General features: G+C 36.5%; 1 protein-coding gene, 1 long non-coding RNA gene and 1 pseudogene across 3 annotated transcripts in view; all 3 read right to left on the bottom strand.

Annotated features, from left to right (window-relative positions):
• The window catches only part of NKAIN3 (sodium/potassium transporting ATPase interacting 3), a 722,168-nt gene that overhangs the window by 587,662 nt on the left and 109,367 nt on the right, over positions 1-25,139 (bottom strand). The gene's annotated exons all lie outside the window — the stretch shown is intronic.
• The window catches only part of LOC108588633 (uncharacterized), a 69,249-nt gene that overhangs the window by 5,252 nt on the left and 38,858 nt on the right, over positions 1-25,139 (bottom strand). Inside the window, exon 2 of the long non-coding RNA XR_004735395.3 lies at positions 11,760-11,816. This is a non-coding gene — a long non-coding RNA (uncharacterized LOC108588633). The remainder of the gene's footprint in view (positions 1-11,759; positions 11,817-25,139) is intronic.
• LOC128929900 (translation machinery-associated protein 7 pseudogene) lies at positions 38-6,247 on the bottom strand (annotated as a pseudogene).

Raw genomic sequence — 25,139 nt, 5'->3', positions numbered from 1 at the left:
TTCCTAAATAATTGGAAAAAAACAACTTAAAGCTTTATTTATAAGCATGATATCATGAGGTTCTTAAGAGTAACAAAAATAACTTGTAATATTAAGATTCACTATTGCATTTCCCAAAGACCTTTTGATAATAAAATGTGAATTCTGGTATAACCTCTGGGGTACATGTGTATGACTATACTTAGTACCAATGTCATACAGACAGGCATGTCATTGGTGGTTACATTTAACAATCTATGCTTGTAAAAATCTTTGTTTTTGGATTTGTGGAAATAACTAAAATTAACACCCTATTTCTAGTTTGACAGTAACCTATCTCATCCTTAGAAATATTTCTCTGAATTTGTTAAAATTTCTTATCTATCTACATTTATACTAGAAGAAGTCAAATAAAAGGCAAGTATTTATAATAAAGAAGATATAAAACCAGGTTTAATACAGTTATTAGTTTAGTTAAAGGTTTTCGCAGTTTATGATTTATTCTTTCATTGTTAATTGTACTTTAGATTCTGGGGTACATGTGCAGATCATATTTAAGCTTTTTGAGACTGCATGAAATTTGCACCCCATGAATATGGACTCTCCTTATCTTTGCTGTCTGCCCTCATGCCATTTCCCTCATTTACTGAAGGCTCTGCTACTAGTCCATTGGTTTCTTCATCACACAAGTCCTACCATCATTAGGAAATTTCGGTGGCTGTGCAATGACCCACCTGGCACTCTGGTTGAACAGACCATCTTTCAGCGAACCCCTCCATCCTCTTCTCCATACCTGGCCTCTCCTGCTGACGCTGTGCTGACTGTGCCACTGTGGGCTTGTGTTTCACAGCTTCAGGTGGGCTCGAATATTCCCAGCACTCCTAGACACTCCCCTTGTCAGTACTTCCTCCACATCCCTATGGTTCATATTTCTAGTCAATCTCCACAAAACATCCAATTTGTAGAAAATATAGCATCTGGCCAGGCACTGTCGCTCATGCCTGTAATCCCAGAAACCTGGGAGGCCAAGCCAGATGGATCACTTGGGGTCAGGAGTTCAAGACCAGCATGGCCAACATGGCAAAATTCTGTCTCTACAGAAAATATAAAAGTTAGCTGAGTGTGCTGGCACACACCTTTAATCCCAGCTACTAATGAGGCTGAGGTGGAAAATCTCTTGAACCTGACTTCAGCCTGGGCAACAGAAGAGTCTGTCTCAATAAAAAAAAAGGAAAGGAAATAAGGCATCTACCACACAGCCTGAACTGTGATCTCTTCTTCTTCTTTTTTTTTTTTAACTGCTGAATAAACAAAACAAAACAAATGCTCCTCCTCTCAGGTAAGCCAAACTCTCTACTTCTGCTGGAAGTCCTAGCCCCTCCTATGTTCAGGAGCCTTGTGCTATCTACGCCCCTCTCTCTCCTGTGTCATCCTTACTCTCTCCCCTATATCAGACCATTCTCTCAGCTTTTAACTCTGTGAAAAAGCTTGCCCATCTCTGAAACAATTTATGTTTTTTCCTTACTCCAAGCATGTTAGCTGATATTTCCATAATGACTCTTCATTTCATCACCGCTCTTGCATCCTGCAGCTTACTGGAAGCTGGCAAATCTATGTCCTTCATTGGGGAGATACTCACTGAGAGCTGACTATGCACCAGGCACCATTCTAAGGTGCAGTTAATGAGAGTCGCACATTCTAGTCATCAGGAATTGTACCAAAAGCCCCTTTGAGAGATCACATAGTCATTTATATTTTCAAGATTTACCACACTCTTCTTTTATACCCTTGTTGCTCCTTTAAATAAATCTCAGCACTGAATATGTACTTCTCTCTCTCTCTTTTTTTTGAGATGGAGTCTGGCTCTATCTCTCAGGCTGGAGTGGTGCAGTGGTGCAATCTTGGCTCACTGCAATCTCTGCCTATTGGGTTCAAGCAATTCTCCTGCCTCTGTCTCCCAAGTAGTTGGGATTAGAGGCACCCGCTACCACACTCAGCTAATTTTTGTATTTGTAGTAGAGACAGAGTTTCACCATGTTGGCCAGACTGGTCTTTAACTCCTGACCTCAAGTGATCCACCCTCCTCAGCCTCCCAAAGTGTTGGGATTACAAGCATGAGCCACTACACTGGCGCTGAACATGTATTTCATGCCTTCAGTTTATCTCCTGAAAAAAAAAATGATGTAAATATCTCCAGATAATAGAAACAAAAAGAGTTGAGTAGCTTTACCCAATATAAATTATGACTATAATTTCTTAAACAGAACAACCCACTCTGATCTTCAAGAAGATGCATTAGAAATTACTGAGAATTCAAAATAAAGACAATCATAACTAAAACAGGACAGTAACAGTTCACTCTGCTAACAGTGAACGTGCTACACTTTGTTGCTACAAGGCACCGTGGCCAAATACCACCTATGTGAATAATCTCCATATTGAGCCTTGTAATGCATTTGCTCTAATCATGACCATTCCTCCTTGGAAATTTTTAAACGACTGCCATGTACTTTCAGTTTTGTCATACTGCTGATACTAGAGGTTCAACAGCTCACATGAAACCTGCCTGTGCATGCAAGTCCTTACAGACCTGCCAAAGCGCTAGCTTTTAACATTACTTGCTTATTTTCTGGTTTAGATTTGCTTTCATTTCTATTTTATTTATTTATTTATTTATTTATTTATTTATTTATTTATTTTTGAGACGGAGTTTCGTTCTTCTTACCCAGACTGGAATGCGGTGGCACAATCTTGGCTCACCGCAACCTCCGCCTCCTGGGTTCAAGCAATTCTCCCTCAGCCTCCCGAGTAGCTGGGATTACAGGCACGCACCACCATGCCCGGCTAATTTTTGTATTTTTAGTAGAGATGGGGTTTCACCACATTGACCAGGATGGTCTCAATCTCTTGACTTTGTGATCCACCGGCCTTGGCCTCCCAAAGTGCTGGGATTATAAGCGTGAGCCACCACGCCCGGCCTACTTTATTCATTTTTACAAAAGTTGATTCTGAAATGTACAGCAGGCTCCAAGATGACACTTCGTTCTAACTATAGAGGCAAAGGACGTTACAGCAGGGAATTCAGATGTTTAGAGATGGAATCCGGGATCACCATGGCCTCAGGCACAAGAAACAGCTTGCTTTTTGCCGGATTTCTTAATTCCACCTGTGCCCAGGGCCCTTCCCTGCAGACTCTGCTTTTAGCTCTTTGAGTTTCTTCTGCTCTTCTTTCTGCTTCTGCTAGAAAATGTTATCTTCTCATCCCTCTCCTCAGGCTGCTTCTTGGGCTGTTTCGTGGTCTTCTTGCCAGCTTCATGGCCAGACATGGTGCCTGGGCCCCTCTCCCACCAGATTTACCCTTATGTTAAGTTAATGTCCATATGTATAAGTGGAAAATGATATATAAGGATGGAATTCCATCTCAACTTGTCTCCATCTGCACAAATACTGAGGGCAACATAGTCTTGACATCCAACTCTGCAACCATTAATGTTCCCCTGATTTTTGTAAGTTCTGTGTTTCCCACAACCAAGCTCCTTCTGCTCCTTTGCTCTCCTCCTGCTTGCCTTTCTTCCTTCTTTTGCCACAGTAGCATGAGACAGCTGACCCGCAGGATTCTGGCAGATGCCCCAGAGCTGACTGCAGGGCAGTGATGTGAAAGTAAACCAGCATCTGCAGGCACTTGTTATGAGCTATAGGTAACTGAGAGTTAGCTCTCTATAAAATTTATCATCTATTTTCCAAGGACTGAGGAGTAGGGAGTGTGATCTAGTGGAGAGAGAACTAATTGGGAGTCCAGAGATCCAGGTTCCAATTTGAGTTCCATCATAGTTGTGCTTTCTGATTCCAAGCAATTAGAGGCAACCTCTATTTTACTTGCCCCTGTAAATTGTATATATTACTTTTACCTACAGCTCTGTGCAGAATTTGAAAGATCTAAGTACACAGGTATAGAAAATGCAGCTACCTCTCAGGAGTCCAGAGAGGAGGTCTAACGTAGGACTCAGGCCAGTGGCTCTACCATCTACCGGGACCTGCAGTCTTGGGCAAGTGATTAAATTCTGTGGATCCTCCATTTCTTCAAAATGTGTAAAATGGGGCAATGATGGTATTTCTCCCTTAGAGTTGTTATGAGGGTTAAATAAAATAATCCACATAAATTATTTAGCACAGGTTGACACACTGTAAGTGCTCAATAGATATGACTTATTTTGATCTGCATAGGGTGGGCACAGAGTGGGTGGAGTACTTCTTATGGGACAGCCTGGCAAGGTCTTGGACTGAGAGCAGGACCCAAGAATGTGGTGGGCATGGGGACGAGTGTCTGTAGCAACCTTGCTCCTCTCTTCTAGAGGAAAACCTCACCATCTTTCCAAATATAAGTTTGTTTTTCCCCACCCAACCCATGCCGTGGATCTCAGCTATTTCCTCCAGGGCTCTAGCCTTTTGGTAACTTGGCAGGCATGGGGTGACTGTCTTCCCCAGCAGAGTGTGAACTAATCTACAGCTGGTTATGGTACTACATTGGTATTCCCCAAAACGAACAAGGGCCTTGAACCTACAGTGTTCACTCAGGGTTGAGAGAAGGGCTACATTTTATTTTATTCATTTTTAATTTTTTCAAGACAGGGTCTTGCTTTGTCACCCAGGCTAGCATACAGTGATGCAATCATGGCTCACTGCAGCCTCAGCCTCCCAGGCTCAATCAATCCTTCTGCATCAGCCTCCTGAGTGGCTGGGACTACAGGTGTGCACTACCATGCCCAGATAGCTTTTTGTATTTTTTTGTCTTATTGTCTGTAGGTAGGCTGGTGCTCCTGAGTAAAACAAACTACATACTTCAAGATAGAAATCCTTTAATATAAACAAAATAAACAACTATCACAACTTTGTTCCTCCAAAAAAAGGTGAATTTTAGAAACTTTGGTTTGTTGAGATTTTTTAAAGAAAAAAAGATAAAAGGCACAAATGGGATGATAAAGTTTATTTTTGACTCTAACTAAATATCAGGATGGTGGCAAGGATCAATGGTCCTTTGAGCACTGAGGCCAGTGGCATTCCTGTTAAAGCTTAAAATCTTAAAGATCTGTGAAGGCACCACTGATGAAAGACACACCACTTCTATGCTGGGGGTTTTTAAATGATTCCTCTAGAACACCCCAAATATCCCAATCCCCTAAGTATTATTCAGCTGACATCTGTCATGCACAGGAAATTGTTAAAAACTGTATGTATCTCACTGCCTGCTCAAGGGGTTTGTCTTTTCTCTCTCTGATGAAACTGAGGTCAAGGAATTTCAGGCCTCACAATCAGCTGGCCTAACAAACACCAACAAAGTAAGTCATTATAACCTGGTACCTGGGAAACAAAGCCACAATGAGAAGCTTCTCTGAAGCAGCAGGTGGAGGACATTTTTCTAACAGCGATCAACACAACGATGGTTATGGGGGCAAAATAATAAAGAACTTGTCATAGGAGTAAGTGTAAATGCTGTAATTTAGATTAGCAGAACAGACAGGGTGAGTAGGGCTAAAATTGTCAGGTTATTAATTAGTAGGAAGTTAACACACACATCAAATTTATTCTACTATAAATTAGGAGCCACCATTGTTTAAGCAAAATAAGTGAAATAAAAATACTATAATAAACACATTGGTATCTTAAGCTAAGGAATGACCTTTTAATACAAGGGATAGCTGCAAATTAATTCTATAAATTAATTACTATTCCAGTATAAACTGCCTTTGTAAGAAAAACTAAGCTTTTCATTGTATAATTGTCTTGAAGAACACTGATACACTGTGGAGAGAATAGGCTGAGGTACTGGGTTGTGGCCTAGCCATGCAAGAACTGAGCTTTTGATGGCACTCCTCTAAACTAAGATGCCGCACATTCTAAAAGAGAAATAGTTACACGAGGGAAGCTTCTAAAGCAGAAACAATCACCTTTGTACATAAGGGTCTTCTGAGGATAAAAAGTTCTAAGAATATGTGTGTGTGTGTGTATGTGCGATAAGAGAGACAGAGAATTAACACTAGTCATTGCACTAAAGGATGTGTGAAAGAGAGACAGAGAATTAACACTAGTCATTGCACTAAAGGATTATTAAGGTTTTTCCTGCAAGAACTGATTTCTGGGTAGTGTGTGTGCTATTAAAATGACATGATAGCACATTTTTTAAATTCTCCTTTTTATTCAAAATAAATTGTCACATTTCTATAATTCTGTTAGCATATAAAGTAATAAACTAGAGACTTAAGACTCACTATATGGGTGATTTAAATATACATTTTAGAATTTTTTAACATGAAAATTCATCAATTTCTTTTAAATAATTGACATTTTAAAATATGTATGCAACTACCTTTTTAATTTAATAAGCAGAACCTCTATTCATCAATTGCTCAGTTATTTCTATCTTCAAAGATGTATATCTAATTGAGATCTATATCTACCTACCACCTCAGAGAAACTTCTTAAGATATCTAATTAAGATATACATATAATTAAGATATCTATCTTAAGACATCTATCTTAACAAGATATATATATATGTGTGCAGATATGTGGATGTATGTAGAACTTCGGATAAATATCTTTATTAAAATTAAAAAAAAACTCTGATACTGAGCTTAAAAAGAAAAATCTCTTACTTAAAATAATTTTAAATCTCTACAGTGGGACAATTCTCAATTTGTTTGTTTCATAGACTTTTTTGCATGAATCCTTAAAAATATTAGCAAATACAGTAAAGAAAAAATATATATCTAATAACTCACCAAGGACAAATGTAATTTTTTCCATTTATGCATAGTTGGTTAACCCTCTAATGGTTAATAAATGTAATGTTATCTAAATGTAATCTATCTAAACATATTACCTAAATGTAATAAAGAGAAAACCTGTAAGATTATCTCAGTAGCAAAAGTAAAAACATTTAAGATTTAGCACCATTGATGATTTTTTAAAAAAAAAATCTGCAATGAGAAACAGAGGAAAATGTATTTTACTAGATAAAGGGTATCTATAAGTAAGTTTATATTTAATGATAAAATCCAGAATGTTTTCTCCTGAAATTGGGAAAAAAGCAAAGAATTTCCAGTCTGACCACTGCAAGTTTAGCCAGACAAAAAAGAAATAAATGAGACATGTTAGAATCAGAGTAACAACAGTGCACTGATTTGCATATGGCATAGTATATGTAGAAAATCCTACAGAAGCAACTATAACGTTTCCTAAAGCTAGTGAGTTTAACAGATTCCCAAGATATAAAACTAACATGCAAAAATCAATTTTATTTTATACACTAGAAATAAACAATCTGAAAATCAAATCAAATTACACCATATACCATAAAAAGAAAAACACTTAGGAATAAATTTAACAAAAAGATGTGCAATGCCTGTGAGCTGAAAACTCTAAAGCATTTCTTTAAAAAGTTAAAGAAGGCTCATCTAAATGGAGATATATGCTTTTTTATTAATTTGAAAATTCACCATTTTTAAGAGGTCAATCCTTCCAAAACTGACTATAAATTCAATATATTCGGAATCAAAATTTTAGCAGTCTCTGTATAGCATTTGATAAGCCAATGTTAATATTTGTACAGAAAGGCAAATCGTCTAGAATAGGTTAAAATTTTTTAAATAAAAAACAAAATTAGATGGATCAAATTAGCTGGTATTTAAGATGTACAATAGAAGCACACTAAGGAATATGAGATTGGTGTAAGATTGACATAGAGAACAATTAAAAGGAATTTTGAGTCCAGAAATATATCCACAATTATTATGTTGGAGTTGGGTTTTCAATAAAGATACCAAGAAAATTCAATGAAATGAAGATTGTGTTTTCAATAAATGGATTTATAATAAATGAATATCTATATAGAAAAAAAATTTGACCCTTTTCTCATGCCATACACAAAAAAGCATATAAACCTGATTATCAACTTAAATATAAGAGTTAAAATTATAAAGCTTTTAGAAGAAAACCTGGGAGAAATCTTTATGAACTTCCTCAATACCAACCACAAAATATTATACTACAAATATTATATTACAAAGTTCTTTAAGAAAAATTGTGGGTATGCAATACTCTGGTGTCTCTTCATAAGCTAATAATGTTTCATTTACATTTTACACTAACTATGAACACAGATTCTACTGAAATTTAAATTAGAGTCCTGTACTGTGTTAATCTTTCTTAATGTCTCACTTAAACTTTCATGCCAATAAACCAACACTTCTGCACATTGTCAACATCAAGATTTGTGTGGCTGTTACAGTCCAGGAGACTGAGAATGCTAAATAGAAAATTAGTTTTCCTTTTCTCTAAGTCATATCTTTTATTTGTAGTATTTTTGAAGAGGGTTGTTGGAGCATTTTAAAAATTCTAATCTGCAGTTTTAAAAGATGACAAGATATATGAATTATGATGATAAGAATGGAAAGACATTTACCAAAAATAGCTGCTTCTCTGTTCATCTTGACAAACAGATGCAACACTTTGACAGCTAATCAAACAGGTTTTCTTTTTTCATACTGTATCTATTCTGTTATGGAATGGCCTACTAATTTTAATTGCTTTGCTAGGCTCCCATTTAATGGTTCAATGAATATAATACGTTTGTGCTTTTCTTTGCATAATGAAGTGGCCAGGTAAGTGAGATAACTTTTTGAATACAGACAAAATATAAATGTAGCCAAAATAATATATATATATATATATATATATATATATATATATATATATATATAAAATATAGCCAAAATATAGCCAAAACATTTGAATATTTCAAATTCCCATTACCACTACTAATAAATCTTATCTAAATTCTGTTCATAAACTTACAAACTGGCACTAAAAGTGAGCTTCACTCCACTACAAAAATTTCCTTCAAATCATACACATTTTTGAAAGTTTATAGTTAGCAAAATGCTGTTTATGATGATATAATAAATGTATTTCTCTTTGTTACGTGTGTATTTGGTTTTAAATTATTGTGAAGCCAAGTGATTGCTAATAAACTTAACTCCTACTCAGAGCAAAATGACCAGCAATAACAATTTCAAAAGCCTGGAGCTTTCCTACACTGTTTTTATAGTCTCATTCTATTAAAATGTTGAAATATTTAGCAGCTCTCATATTTTATCAATCTTTTTCTTCTACTAACTACTTTTTAGAGCATTAATTAGAACTTTCTTACATTGTCTACTAAATATTTTATTGTTGCTGTTGTTGTCATCGACAGAGGGTCAGAGATTAATGCACCAAAAAGAAAATATTGTAGTTGAGATAGAATGAGCCAAGTATCAATATTATTTCACGAAACATGACAAGATGTGTGTAGCATTTTTGACTCTATGTATATTTCCTAAACGAATCTTATCTTTTTTATACACAGACACACACACATTCATCTTCATACTGCATTAAACAATGAGAGATTTTAAAAACTTATATAACATTTCTTATTCTCCATTGTGATCTGCAAATTATATTTCAAAAACTGCCATTTGCTTACTTATATCATTTCCTTTATTTTCACTAAAATGTATTTTAAAATAATATTACATATGCATTTCATTTCTTATCCAGATAATCTCATATCTTTCCTATTTTGTTCCATTTCTGTTTCTTTTCTCTTCTTCCTTCATTGTGCCCATATTACATGTCCCTTTGAAATGCTGCCCTTTTCTCTAGTTCTCATATTTCATCTATTTTTCTAACTCCCAGCATAATATTAAGTGCTCATCCTTCTTATTTAATGTTGTCTCATGACTTCAACCTTATTTCACAGCTGGAACTGGATATTTGTATTTCTCACTAAATTAGTTCCATTTCATTTAAATATCTTCTATAGGACTGTTTTAAATAAAACAGCCCTTTGACCACTAAGGCTACAAGGGAGACTTGGCCTTACAAAACAATTAAGGAAAATTCCCAGGATGTCAAAATATAAAGGTACATATAGTTTTGGGTTTTATATTTAAGTATTTAATCCATCTTGAGTTAATTTTTGTATATGGTAAAAGGAAGAGGTCTAGTTTCAATTCCCGGAAGACTATCTGTAAATATCATTCTGGACATAGGAACGGGTAAGATTTCACAAGGAAGACACAAAAAGCAATTGCAACACAAGTGGAAGTTGACAAATGGGATCTAATTAAACTAAAGAGCCTCTGCACAGCAAAGGGAACTGTCAACAGAGTAAACAGAACCTAAAGAATGGGAGAAAATGTTTGCAAACTATGCATCTGACAAAGTTCTAATATCCAGCATCTATAAGAAACTTAACAAATGTACAAGAAGAAAAACCAACAGCCCCACTGAAAAGTGGGTAAAGGGACATGAACAGACACTTTCAAAAGAAAATATACATGCACCCAACAATCATATGAATAAAAAAGCTCAATATCACTGATCATTAGAGAAATGCAAATCCAAACCACAATGAGATACCATCTCACACCAGTCAGAATGGCTATTAATAAAAAGTCAGAAAACAAAAGATGCTGATGAGGTTGTGAAGGAAAATGAATGCTTTTATATTGTTTGTGAACGTAAATTACTTCAGCCATTGTGGAACATACCGTGGCGGTTTCTCAAAGACCTAGACGTAGAAATACCATTCAATCCAGCAATCCCATTACTGTGTATATACCTAAAAGAATATAAATCATCCTATTATAAAGACATATGCATGTTTATATTCACTGCAGCACTATTCACAATAGCCAGACATGGAATCAACCTAAATGTCCATCAGTGATAGACCAGATAAAGAAAATGTGGTACATATACCCCACAGAATACTAAAACAGAATGAGAGCAGCCATAAAAAAGAATGAGATCATGTCCTTTGCAGGAACATGGATGGAGCTAGAGGACATTATCCTTAGCAAACTAATGCAGGAACAAAAAGCTAAAGAACACATATTCTCACTTATAAGTGGAAGCTAAATGATGAGAGGACATGGACACATAGAGGGGAACAATACATACTGAGACCAATTGAAGGGTGAAGAGTGGGAGAAAGCAAAGGATCAGGAAGAATAACTAATGGATGCTAGACTTCAAACCTGGGTAACAAAGTGATTGTACAAAAACCCTCATGACACAAGTTTACCTATAACAAAGGACCTATATAACAGGGGTAACTGCACATGTACTCCTGACTTAAAAGTTAAATTAAAAAAGAAAAAGGTACATATATCTACACAGGTGACTTGTTCCCAAGACTGTCCTAGGAGAAGCTATAAAGGCAAAGTACATTCTCCATTCAGTTCAGCTTGAACTGAATGTCCATTATCCTCAAACTCAAACGAACAGCAAAAACCATTGAACAACAAAAACTAGATTAAACAACATGAATTATCTAAGCTAAGGCACTACTGCTACTGGGCACTAATGACAGCCAGGAAGCCTGGACATTCTGTTGCTTTCCCTACCAAACTGTGTCAAGAAGCCACATAATAAACAGTTACTCTGCATTTTCTGGAGAGCAGAGACATTGAATCATGTACCCTTCATACATACCTGTATGTACTCCTATACCCAGATAAACAACGTAGATCCACAAACTTACTCAGTTTTCCCTTTCTGCAAATATCTTTATTGTTAGATGTCAGAAAGATAATTGGGATAATTAGCCAGCAATATTAACCTTTTCTGTACTCTACAGAGCAGGGAGCCCAGAGAATTCCCTCAGCTTGGTGTGACAGAGGCTGACCTGGGATGGCCAGACACAGATACCTTTCTCTCTTCTCATTTCCTACCTTGCCTTAATATAAAAGTCATGTCTTCCGGCACCTCCTTTGCTCTTCCAATCCTCCCTGTTGCAAAACAGTTAAAAGACAAGATTTTAAATTTCTCACCACATATAAATGATAGATATTCAAGGTGATGAATATGCTAATTCGCCTGATTTGATCATTCCACCGTGAATATACATATCGAAATACCAAATTTTACATTATAGATACACAAAAATATGATTTCTTTAATAAAAGCAAACTTAGATAAAGTACATGTTACAACATCGCAGCTCTTATTTTCCTATAGATGAAGTCATGTCCAAGCTGGCCTTCCAGTTTCCATGCAGCAGCTCTACCTTCCTTCTCCAGGACCTCCTTACAGGCAGGCTGGCTGCCCTTCAATTTCTCTACCTGCAGAAAAGCAGGTGAGGTCCATCTGGGCTGCTACCTGGAGGGCTTGCTCTGGTCTTCTTTTCATTTTTACCACAGAAGCCTATGTTCAGGTCTGTGAGGCACTGGTCTGGCCCATTAATAAAGCGGGTGACCCAACTGCTTATTTGACCACAGAGTTTTTGGTTAACTAGAGATTTTATTATAACTGGAAACACTAAAACCCTGGAGGCCAATAGTGCACCTTACACTCAAGAGCACGCATGGCCCAATGGAAAGCCCGGAGGCCTGACAGCAATTAGAGCTGGCTGAAATCCCAATGTGGAGACATGATAATTAGAAACGTGTGGAATCTCAGTCTGATCTCTTAATTTTAACATTAGGATAATGCAACTTTGATGGGTGTTTTAAAAAATCATTTAAACATGGTTGTTTATGATCATGATTGTCAGGTGTCTAAAGTAGCACTTGGTGTGCAATATCATGGCCAGGGTTTAATAAAATAGCCACTTACATGTGAACTTTAATCTATATATGCTTGACAATCCTTTCCATCGTTGTTTGTTACCATGTTTACATTTGCTAGGGCCTGAATAGGCAACGAACAATAATTTCAAACAATTTTTTTCTTAGTTTTGTTTCTTCAAATCATGAAAGAAATCCATGCTTCAAATATAACCTTCAACTATTAACTTGGAGGTAGCTAAACTTTAAATGAACAAAGACAAGGCAATATAAAACAGGTTTTGTATGTTAGAAATAATCAGATATAAATATAATCTAAAAAAGAACAGTTTGGGGGGCCCAAAATACATTTCTAAAAACTAAGGCCTTTCATCTAACGGGTGGAATTTTCACACTAACATTTGGAATGTAAATGTTGATTCACATGAAGCAACGGTTTAATTTTTTTTGGCACCAAATTAGTAAATGGTGGTCTAGAACTATTTAAAATAAAACATTCTGGAAAATTATTTTACTGTGTCAAAAAGCCAGTCATACTCCACAATGTCATTACATAGTAATGCATATTAATGAAATTTACCCATGGCTAAAACAATCATGGCCTTGGGAAGATTTTTGAAAACGAATTTTTAAAAATTTGTATAAGAGGGAAGTATTTTTGTTGCAAGATATTTACTAAGATAACAGGAAGCCATATGCGGAGTTATTTGCTTTTCCTTTTTCAAGATAAGACAGAAAAGTGCATTGAAAAGTATGTTTAAAATTACATTTACTATCAATTTCACTGTAGACTCATGGAATATTAGAGGTGGAAATCATTGTAGATTTAATCTAGTCTACTGCCTTCATTTTAAAGATAAGAAAAGTGGCTGAGTGACTTTCTCAAAGCACTAGAGCATCACCAAGATATGTACCAACCTTGGGGAATGTTATCGCAATGGAAAGGTTACTGCCTCTTTCTCCTCCAAATTGGGAGTAGGATCCTACTTAACAGAAACGAAGATGATGATGAACACACATAATCTATTCCTTCATAATTCTTATGTGTCTTCCATAATATAATGTCTCCTTTCTGAATGAAAGCATCAATGCTTTCAGGAACTGCTGAACTTGCTTCACATGGCTGTTCGATGTGGAGGGAGTGTTTACATGCAGAAAGTGGCTGACAGTGACTTAATCAGAGGTCAAAAAAGGCAGCCTGCATGTTGAATCTACCATAGATTATTTTTTTGCTATATTTTTATTTTATCAGCTCTGTATTTGAGATAATAACTCCATCAGAAAGCTCTAATATTACAGTTTTATTGAAAAACCACATGGGCCCTTTTACCACGTGGCCATGCTCCCATCTGGCAAGATTCATTTCATTTAACTAAGCAGTGGTTGATAATGCCTTGATTTTAATGGGACAAAAACTCCCTAATTTACTACAGAATATATCATTTTCTGTTGTATGACACTCATTCAATTGTGTCACCTGCCTGGCCTCACCTGGGTAATACTTGTGATTATCTGAAAAGATGATCCTGTATAAATTAATAAAACACTTTACTATAGTCAATATGACCTTTCACGTATACCCCAATTCTTTAAGAGCTATAATCTACTATAAAGTGAAGGGACCCATTTATTGCACCCCCCCTCCCTCTCCCACCCCCCCGCCATCATATATCAATTTGGAAATATCAAGTGTACTATTTCACTGGGGGTCAGTTACATGAGTTGTATAAGCCATATTTTACAGATGAGAAAACTGAGGCTTAGAAAGGTAAGATAACTTTCTCATGGCCACAGATTATATGGCAAAGCTGGTGCTCAAAGTCTGGTCTTCTAAGATCAACAGGCATTCAACTATATTCTGCCGTCTTACCATGCCACCAATTCTATTAATAATGTGTATTTTAATAACGCTTTTAACTTTACCCCTAATAACCCTACAATAACCATATAGGTCTTAAAGCAAGAATTGCCATATTAAAATTCCTTTATGTGGTCCTTATTTTTATTGCTCATTTTTGTAATTTATTTTAAAAATTAGAAATAAATCAAATAATTAACTTGCAATCATATATTGAGGTCATAGAACAATAAGAAACTAGCATTCCTATGGGAGAGTCATGTTCTTGGTACTTATAGTGTTTTTTGCCTAACAGCAGTCTTTCCAGATATTCCAAAGATAATCACAGTTACTATTTATTAAATGACTGTTCTTTATTAGGAGCTTTTTTATTTTTAAACATTTTTAGTTTTGAAAACAATCATAAGAGGTGAGTATTATAGTAACTACTTTACAGGGGAGCCAACTGATAATTGAAGAGAATAATGAGCCAGGTATCTGATTTCATACAACTTGCAATGTGATTTTCTCACATGCTTTCAAAAAGCACAGTCATAATTCTGGGGATTGTCCAAGTGACTCTCTTTGGCCCATATGTAGCAGCAAATTAGATGTAAGTAAGCAAAGAATAGGCAAATGTTCCTGCAAGCAAGAGAGGATTCAGTACAAAAGCACTTTTTTACCCAGCACATTGGGAACCATCAGGTGGAGGAGCCCATGCTGCTGCTGGGAGAGACAATGTAGAAGAATATTGAGGCTCCTTGACTGACAGCCTGCTGACCATTCGCTCCAGGAGGAAAACCATCCTAGATTGTTGAATGGATGAACAAACTATGGTGCATGCACAGATGCATTTCACACATACCAATGCCCACAGTACCCTATGAATCTCAATTATACCCTATGAATCTCAATTTTTTTCTGATAAGTAAAAGAGCCAGACCAAAACACTGCATACTGTAGTTGCCATTTATACACCATTCTGGAAAAGGCAAAAGTAAAGGAACAAAGAACACATGAGTAATTCTAAGGAGTTAGAGATATAAAAGGTTTTACTACAGATAGACAATACAAGGGAAGGTCAGGGTGTCCATCATAGAACTATTCTGTATATTTATTGTGGTCATGCTATATGACGTTATGCATTTGCCAAAATTTATAGAACTGTAACCAAAAAAGAGTAAACTTTCTTATATGTAATTGAAAACAAAAGTTAAAAATACTTCTTTTTCCCCCTCTTCCCCATATTAGCTATGAAACTGTGTGGAGTTAGTGAATTTAAAGGTGAAATGATCTGGACTATTTAGAGTCTGGATCTGCATTTTACTATTTAGTTATGTAAGTAATCATCATTTCTCTGAATTTCAGTTTATAATATGTAAAATGGAGAAAACAATACCCAACTTAGATGTCCACATCTTCATCTGTGATGGAGTTGAGTTGTACCCTCCAGGGTTATGATGAGAGTTAAATGAGATGTTTGCAGAGGGCTTGGCATAAGTAAGTACTCAGTAAAGAGAGATGATATTGATACAGAGGATTATGATAATGACAATGATGATCTCCATTAGGGAAGCACTCTTTAGAGAGTACTTGTTCCTCTGGGAAACTGGGGGGACTCGCACTCCTGATTATACATTTACATTGTGTCATCTGTTTCTCTGAAAGATCCTCATGTCCTTTGGGTGATGAGACTTTCAACAAATGGAGGGTCACAGAATAAATAAATTCAGCAGATATCTACTAGGCACCATACAAAACACTATCAAACAGGAGTTTTCTATGCAGTCATTACAATAATAATATCTAAGAGTTTTTTTACAACAAACTACAATAGTATCTTAGAGAGCTTTGAGTTATACTAGATTTAGGAGGTCCCACTGTAATCCTACTCATTACCTCTGAGGCCATCCTTTGGGAACTGCAGTCCCTAAAGTCTAAAACTTTATGAAATTCTAGAGGCTTTGCATATATGATTACAATTTTTAAGTGAACACTGTTTATATTATGTCAGCTTCCTTGCCTATAACAAATTCATAGAATTAAGAGAAGTGTGTGAAGATACAATTTTTGGATTATGCTCAAGATACAGCTGACCCGTGAAGAATATGAACTTGATCAGCCTGGGTCCTCCTATATGCAGATTTTTTAAATAACTTTATTTAAAATAATTTTTGAAATTTGCAACAATTTGAAAAAGCTCCTGAAAGAGGCACTACACATAGAAAGGAATAACCAGTACCAGCCATTCCAAAAACATACCAAATACTAAAAAGTATCAACAAAATGAAGAATCTGCATCAACTAACGGGCAAAACAGCCAGCTAGCATCAAAATAGCAGTATCAAATTCGCACATAACAATATTAACCCTAAATGTAAATGGGCTAAATGCACCAATCAAAAGACACAGACTGGCAAACTGGATAAAACGCCAAAACCCAGCAGTGTGCTGTATTCAGGAAACCCATCTCACATGCAAGGATACACAAAGGCTCAAAATAAAGGGAGGGAGGAAGATTTACCAAGCAAATGGAGAGTAAAAGAAAGCAGGAGTTGTAATTCTCGTCTCTGGTAAAATAGACTTTAAAGCAACAAAGATCAAAAGAGACAAAGAAGGCCATTACATAATGGTAAAAGGATCGATACAACAAGAAGAGCTAACGATCCTAAATATATATGGACCCAATACAGGAGCACCCAGATACATAAGGCAAGTTCTTAACTGCTTACAAAGGGACTTAGACTCCCACACAATAATAGTGGGAGACTTTAACATTCCACTGTCAATATTAGATCAACCAGACAGAAAATGAACAAGGATATCCAGGACCTGAACTCAGATCTGGAACAAGCAAACCTGATAGACATTTACAGAACTCTCCACCCCAAATCCATAGAATATACATTCTTCTCAGCACCACATCACACCTACTCTAAAACTGACCACATAATTGGAAGTAAAGCACTCCTCAGCAAATGCAGAACAACTGAAATCATAACAAACAGTCTCTCAGACCATAGTGCAATCAAGTTAGAACTCAGAATTCAGAAACTAACTCAGAACCACACAGCTTCATGGAAACTGAACAACTGGCTCTTGAATGTTGATTGGATAAAAAATGAAATGAAGGCAGAACTAAAGAAGTTCTTCAAAACCAATGAGAACAAAGACACAACATACCAGAATCTCTGGAATACATTTAAAGCAGTCTTTAGAGGAAAATATATAGCAATATGTGCCTATGTGAGAAGAGTGGAGAGATCCAAAATTGACACACTATCATCAAAATTGAAAGAGCTAGAGGAGCAAGATCCAAAAAACTCAAAACCTAGCAGAAGACAAGAAATAACTAAGATCAGAGCAGAACTGAAGGAGATAGAGACACAAAAAACCCTTCAAAAAATCAATAAATCCAACAGCTGGTTTTTTGAAAAGATGAACAAAATAGACAGACCACTAGCCAGACTGATAAAAAAAAAGAGAGAGAGAACAACCAAATAGAAGCAATAGCAAACGATAAAGGGAAAATCACAGATTCCGCAGAAATTCAAACCATCATCAGAGAATATTACAAACTACTCTATGCACATAAACTAGTAAACCGGGAAGAAATGGATAAATTCCTGGACACATGTGTCCTCCCAAGCCTAAACCAGGGAGAAGACAAAACTATGAATAGACCAATAACAAGGTCTGAAGTTGAGGCAGCAATTAAGAGCCTACCACACAAAAAAAGCCCAGGTCCAGATGGGTTCACAGCCAAATTCTACCAGACACACAAAGAGGAGCTGGTACCATTCCTTCTGATACTATTCCAAATAATCCAAAAAGAGGGAATCCTTCCCAAATCACTTTATGAGACCAACATCATCCTGATACCCAAAACCCGGCAGAGACGCAACAAGAAAAGAAAACCTCAGGCCAATATCCATGATGAATATAGATGCAAAAATCTCCAGTAAAATACTAGCAAGCCAATTGTAACAGCACATCAAAAAGCTTATCCATCATGATCAAGTAGGATTCATCCCGGGGATGCAAGGTTGGTTCAACATATGCAAGTCTATAAACATAATTCACCACATAAACAGAACCAAAAACAAAAACCACATGATTATCTCAATTGAGGCAGAGAAGGCCTTTGACAGAATTCAACAGCCCTTTATGCTAAAAACCCTCAATAAACCCGGTATTGATGGAACGTATCTCAAAATAATAAAAGCTATTTATGACAAACCAACAGCCAATATCATACTGAATGGGCAAAATCTGGAAGAATTCCCTTTGAAATCTGGCACTAGACAAGGACGCCCTCTTTCACCACTCCTATTCAATATAGTACTGGAAGTTCTAGCCAGAGCAATCAAGCAAGAAAAAGAAATAAAGGGCATTCAAATAGGAAAGGAGGAAGCCAAATTGTCTCTATTTGCAGATGACATGATAGTATATCTAAAAGACCCCATTGTCTCTGCCCAAAATCTCCTGAAACTGATAAGCAACTTCAGCAAAGTCTCAGGATATAAAATCAATGTGCAAAAATCACAAGCATTCCTATACACCAACAACAGACTTAAAGAAAGCCAAATCAAGAACGAACTGCCATTCACAATTGCTACAAAGAGAATAAAATACCTAGGAATACAACTTACAAGGACCATAAGGGACCTCTTCAAGAAAAACTACAAACCACTGCTCAACAAAATAAGAAAGGACCCAAACAGATGGAGAAACATTCCATGTTCATGGTTAGGAAGAATCAATATTGTGAAAATGGCCATACTGCCCAAAGTAATTTACAGACTCAATGCTATCCCCAGCAAGCTACCATTGACTCTCTCACAGAACTGGAAAAAACCACCTTGAACTTCATATGGAATCAAAAGAGAGCCCGCATAGCCAAGTCAATTCTAAGCAAAAAGAACACAGCGGGAGGCATCGCACTACTGAACTTCAAACTATACTACAAGGCTACAGTAATCAAAACAGCATGGTACTGGTACCAAAACAGAGATATAGACCAATGGAACAGAACAGAGGCATTGGAGGCAACACAACAAATCTACAACCATACAATCTTTGATAAACCTGACAAAAACAAGCCATGGGGAAAGAACTCCCTGTTTAATAAATGGTGTTGGGAAAATTGGCTAGCCATATGCAGAAAGCAGAAACTGGACCCCTTCCTGAAATCTTACACTAAAATTAACTCCAGATGGATTAAATATGTAAACATAAGACAGGGCACCATAAAAACCCTAGAAGAAAATCTAGGCAGAACCATTCAGGACATAGGAGTAGGCAAGGACTTCATGACCAAAACACCAAAAGCATTGGCAACAAAAGCCAAAATAGACAAATGGGACCTAATCAAACTCCACAGCTTCTGCACGGCAAAAGAAACAGTCACTAGAGTGAATCGGCAACCAACAGAATGGGAAAACATTTTTGCAGTTTACCCATCTGACAAAGGGCTGATATCCAGAATTTACAAAGAACTCAAACAGATTTACAAGAAAAAAACAAACAAGCCCATTCAAAAATGGGCAAAGGATATGAACAGACACTTTACAAAAGAAGACATACATGAGGCCAACAAACATATGAAAAAATGCTCGTCATCACTGGTCATTAGAGAGATGTAAATCAAAATCACATTGAGATACTCTCTCATGCCAATTAGAATGGCGATCATTAAAAAATCTGGTGACAACAGATGCTGGAGAGGATTTGGAGAAATAGGAACACTTTTACACTGTTGTTGGGAGTGTAAACTAGTTCAACCATTGTGGAAGACAGTGTGGCGATTCCTCAAGGACCTAGAAATAAAAATTCCATTTTAACCAGCAATCCCATTACTGAGTATATATCCAAAGGAGTATAAATCGGTCTACTATAAAGACACATGCACACAAATGTTCACTGAAGCACTGTTTACAATAGCAAAGACCTGGAACCAACCCAAATGCCCATCGATGATAGACTGGACAGGGAAAATGTGGCACATATACACCATGGACTATTATGCAGCCATCAAAACGATGAGTTTGTTTCCTTTGTAGGGACATGGATGAATCTGAAGAATATCATTCTCAGCAAACTGACACAAGAACAGAAAATGAAATACTGCATATTCTCACTCATAGGTGGGTGATGAACAATGAGAACACATGGACACAGCACAGGGAGGGGAGCACTACACACTGGGGTCTATTGGTGGGAATAGGGGAGGGACAGTGGGGGAGGAGCTGGGGAGGGATAGCATGGGGAGAAATGCCACATGTGGATGAAGGGGAGGAAGGCAGCAAAACACACTGCCACGTGTGTACCTATGCAACTATCTTGCATGTTCTGCACATGTCCGCCAAAACCTAAAATGCAATAAAATAACAATAACAATAAATAAATAAATTAAATTAAATTAAAAAAGAAAGTCATATTTATAGACTAAATGATTTGAGAAAAAGAACAGTCATTAGATGACAACTTAAAGCAAAAGGAAGGTGAAGGACCAAAAGATGGAGAATGTAATTCTAGAAAAGGATGTTTTGATAATTTTAGAAAAGCTTTTGACTTAAAAAAAACTGTGAAGATAACAGGAGAAGCACGTTCTTCCATCTAAGAGGCAGCAGATGAGTTTCGAGATGCCATTAAGATAATCACTGAGGAGAAAGATCTGCCTGAACAGGTTTTTTAACGTGGACAAAAGTGCCTTATTCTGGAAACAAAAGCCACAAAGAACATTTATTAGTAGGGAATAAAAGTGAGCACCAAGATCTAATGCAGGAAGGAAAAGGTTAACTTAACTCTGTTTTGTGCAAATGCAGTTGGGTTGATGATGCTATAGGACTCCCCTTATCTGTAAGGCGACTAACTCTAAGCCTTGAAGGGAAAAGATAAACAGCAGCTTCCAGGCTTTTGGTCATACAAGAAGACCTAAACAATGAGAATCATTTTTCTGGATCGGTTCCATCAATGCTTTGTCCCTGAAGTCAGGAAGTACTTTGCCAGTAGGGGACTGCCTTTTAAAGTATTTAGTAATGTCCCTGGTCACCCAGAACCCTTTGAGTTGAACATCAAAGTCATCGAAGTGGTCTACTTCCCCCCAAACACATTGTCTCTAATTCAGCCTCTAAATCAGAGGATTATAAGGACCTTTAAGGCTCATTACACATGGTACCCCATGGAAAGGATTGTCAACCCTATGGAAGAGAACCCTGATAGAACATCATGAAAGTCTGCAATGATTACACCTTTAAATGGCCATGATTTTACAGAAAAAGCCATGTCCAGATGTTGCACATGACTTCACAGGATTTACGACAGAGCCAATCAAGGAAATTGTGAAAAATATTTGAATATGACAAAAAAGGTGGAGGGTGAAGGGTTTCAAATTTTAGATATTGGAGAAATTAAAGAGCTAACAGCCACTACACCAGAGGAAAAGACAACTTGATGAGGATAAGAGGTTCTAAACCAGTGCTAGACAACAAAGAAGAAGACATAGGAGAAGCAGTGCTAGAAAACAAATTGACATTAGACAATTTGGCAGAAGGTTTCCAAAAATTAAAGACTGCTTTGACTTCATTTATGACTAGAACCCTTCTTTTGATATGGTCACTGAAACTAAAGAAAATGGTGAAAGAAGGGTTGGTATAGTACAGAAATGTTTTTGGAGAAGTAAAAAAGCAAAAAGTTAGACAGAAATTATCATGTATTTCTGCAAAATTATACCAATTTCTGTAAAATTATGCCTGCCTCTTCTGCCTCCCATTCCACTTCTTCCACCTCTTCCACCTCTGCCAATCCTGAGACAGCAAGACCAATTCTTACTTTTTCTCCTCTTCCTCAGCTCACTCAATGTGATGATGACAAGGATGAAGACCTTTATTATGATCCACTTAATGAATAGTAAACACATTTTCTCTTCCTTATGATTTTCTTAATAACATTTTGTTTTCTCTTACTTTATTATATACAAAATAATTTTGTATACTTACTATACAACATGCCAATACATTAATTGACTGTTTGTGTTACCCATAAGCCTTCCAGTCAACAGTAGGCCATGAGTATTTAAGATTTTGGAGAGTCAAAATTTATACACGGATTTTCAACTGTGCAGGGCATCAGTGTCCCAAATCCCTGTTTTTTTCAAGGATCAGCTGTACTAAAAATGTTAGCCCACAGTTGAATGCTGTGGAGTCCCTAAAGACAGAGGGTATTACTTTGGTGGAATAAGCAATTAGGAGTCTCCTGCACTCTGACTCATCCAACCAAAAAACTATTAAACTTAGAATTGATGGAATTTAACCAGAAGTTAGAAAAAGAAAAGAGTATCCTATACATGCACATTGGTAAAAATATTAAGTAGATGTTCATGCATAGGGAAGAACTCATTGAGAGTTATACAGGCATTGATATTAACCAACTATCATGTATCAGAAAGAACATTAGCTAGTAGTTAAGAGAACTGAGTTACAGTCTTGTCTGCAGATCAAAGGTTTCCCACTCCATCTATCAGAGTCATAAACTGGAATGACTCTATTTAATGAAATTATTTCGAAAACTGGCCATTTTACCTACTATGGGGCAGGCTTTGGGAAAAGATGTACATTTATATGGCTAAACATCACCTAATTTTCTTGTTCATATATATATATATATATATATATATACACACACACACACACAAACACACACACACACATTATATTTGTGTGTGTGTTTATGTATATGTGTGTATGCATATGCATGTATGTCAAAAGTGCCATCTAGTCAAACAGCACATTCTAAGAAGCTTGACTTTCAAGGGTAGAAAAGAAATAGTAAAGGGCATCCATGTATAAAGTAGATTTCAATGTGTAATTGATGATTTAGGCTAAGAGTAAAATTTTAGTTTGAATTTGATTGGAAGGATACAAATGTCTTGGTGGATGGTGAAACTGATTCTTGGTATTCTAAGATGTCCTCATACAAGAAAAAACAGACAAAAATTTTAACTACAGGAGAACTTATCTATGAAAAGGGAAAGGAAAAGCAAACTGATTAATGATCCCCACATTTAGAAATGATAAAAAGTCTTGAAAAGTCTGGAAATAATACTTTATTCACTTTTATGACTCTGGAAAATATGAAATAAAGCATACTTAATTTATGTTTTTAATTGCAAAACCAAGTAATTGATATTTTTTAAAGCGGGGATACTAAAAAGTACATCACAATGGGTTTCTCGATAGAACACATAAGAAGAAAATTATAAAGTCCCCATTTGTGCTTCACAGGAAAAAAAAATCCATTACCATTTTCTCTTTATTGGCATAATAGTTCTTCAGAATGGCTTACAACGGAGCTTATATTTCACACATGAATGTTTGATTGAATTCACCTGTTGTGATCTGCTTTAAGTGCATTCATTTTCAGTATGTGCTGTAGATTGAGAAACCAAAGCTTTTATAACGTTTTAAAGTAATTTGAGAGCGCTTCCTTTGTTTTATTCGCCCTTGAATATTAAACAGTAATCGCTCAAATTTGGAAACTCAAGGGCTGACATAAGAGCTTCCTTATCTAACATATTTTAGAAGACCTTTTCTATCACTTTCCTGCAACAAGGCATTCCCAGGATCAGCACAGGAGACACTCAGCCCTGTTTACTGTCACTTCCACCAAAGCTCTGACACAGACATATACTCAGTACCTGCCTGGGTGGTTAAGGCCTTGAGTGTTTCAGACTAATGCTGGAAAGTGGGGCCTCCACCTACTGGATTATCTGATAAGCCAGAAAAAAAGCTGATTCATTTTGGTCTTTCTTCCCATTGGCATCTGATTGGAGAAAAAGATGGAAAACCCCATTACGTATATAACATTGATATTCCACGAGGCACAGAGACAACTAGACTTAATAGTAAAAGATTCTAGAGGTCCCAGTGGTCGTCTGAGTTCTCCTATTGAGACATAAGAATGAGTTCATTGATTCTTTGCAAGTGTAAACTATGCATTGATTTAAAAATCTTCTCATGGCCTCCTAGCTTGTAGTAAAGGCTACATTGTCTATTTTTCATTCTTTAGGCAGAAGTCGGCCTAAGTGATTTCAAAGGAAAAAGACTTTTTCCTGTTGGTAAGCCATGTTAAAGTACTAGTTACCAACCCCTTTACGAATCCATTTTACTATTTAACAACCTTAATGGCAAGGGATTTTACTTCAATACACCAAACTGCCTCAGACATGAGATATAATGACAGGGACATTTATGTAGATTCAGGTTCCAGCTCTGTCACCTGCTGAGCCCTACCCTAGCCACTTTATCCTCATCTGTAATATGAAAATGTGAAGAATGCCTATTATGTACAGTCAATTTGAGGATATAAACTATGTAGGAGTCCCTAATGGAAAGTCTGTCCTGAAGAAAAGTAAAGGCTCCTTTATCCCACGTGTATTATTCCATTCTCATGCTGCTATGAAGAAATACCTGATACCGGGTAATTTACAAAGAAAAGAGGTTGAATTGACTCACAGTTTGGAATAGCCCAGCAGGCCTCAAGAAACTTACAATCATGGCAGAAGGCACCTCTTTATAGAATGGCAGAGGAGAGAAAGAGTGCAAGCAGGGAAAATGCTAGACTCTTATAAGCCATCAGATCTCGTGAGAATTCATTCACTGTTATGAGAATACCATGGGGGGAAAATGTCCCCATGGTTCAATTACCTC

This window comes from Callithrix jacchus, chromosome 16, assembly GCF_049354715.1.
Source record: "Callithrix jacchus isolate 240 chromosome 16, calJac240_pri, whole genome shotgun sequence".
In the NCBI taxonomy this organism is placed as follows: Eukaryota; Metazoa; Chordata; class Mammalia; order Primates; family Cebidae; genus Callithrix; species Callithrix jacchus.
The sequence above is the reverse complement of the archived record's forward strand: the minus strand, read 5'-3'. Positions and strand labels throughout refer to the sequence as shown.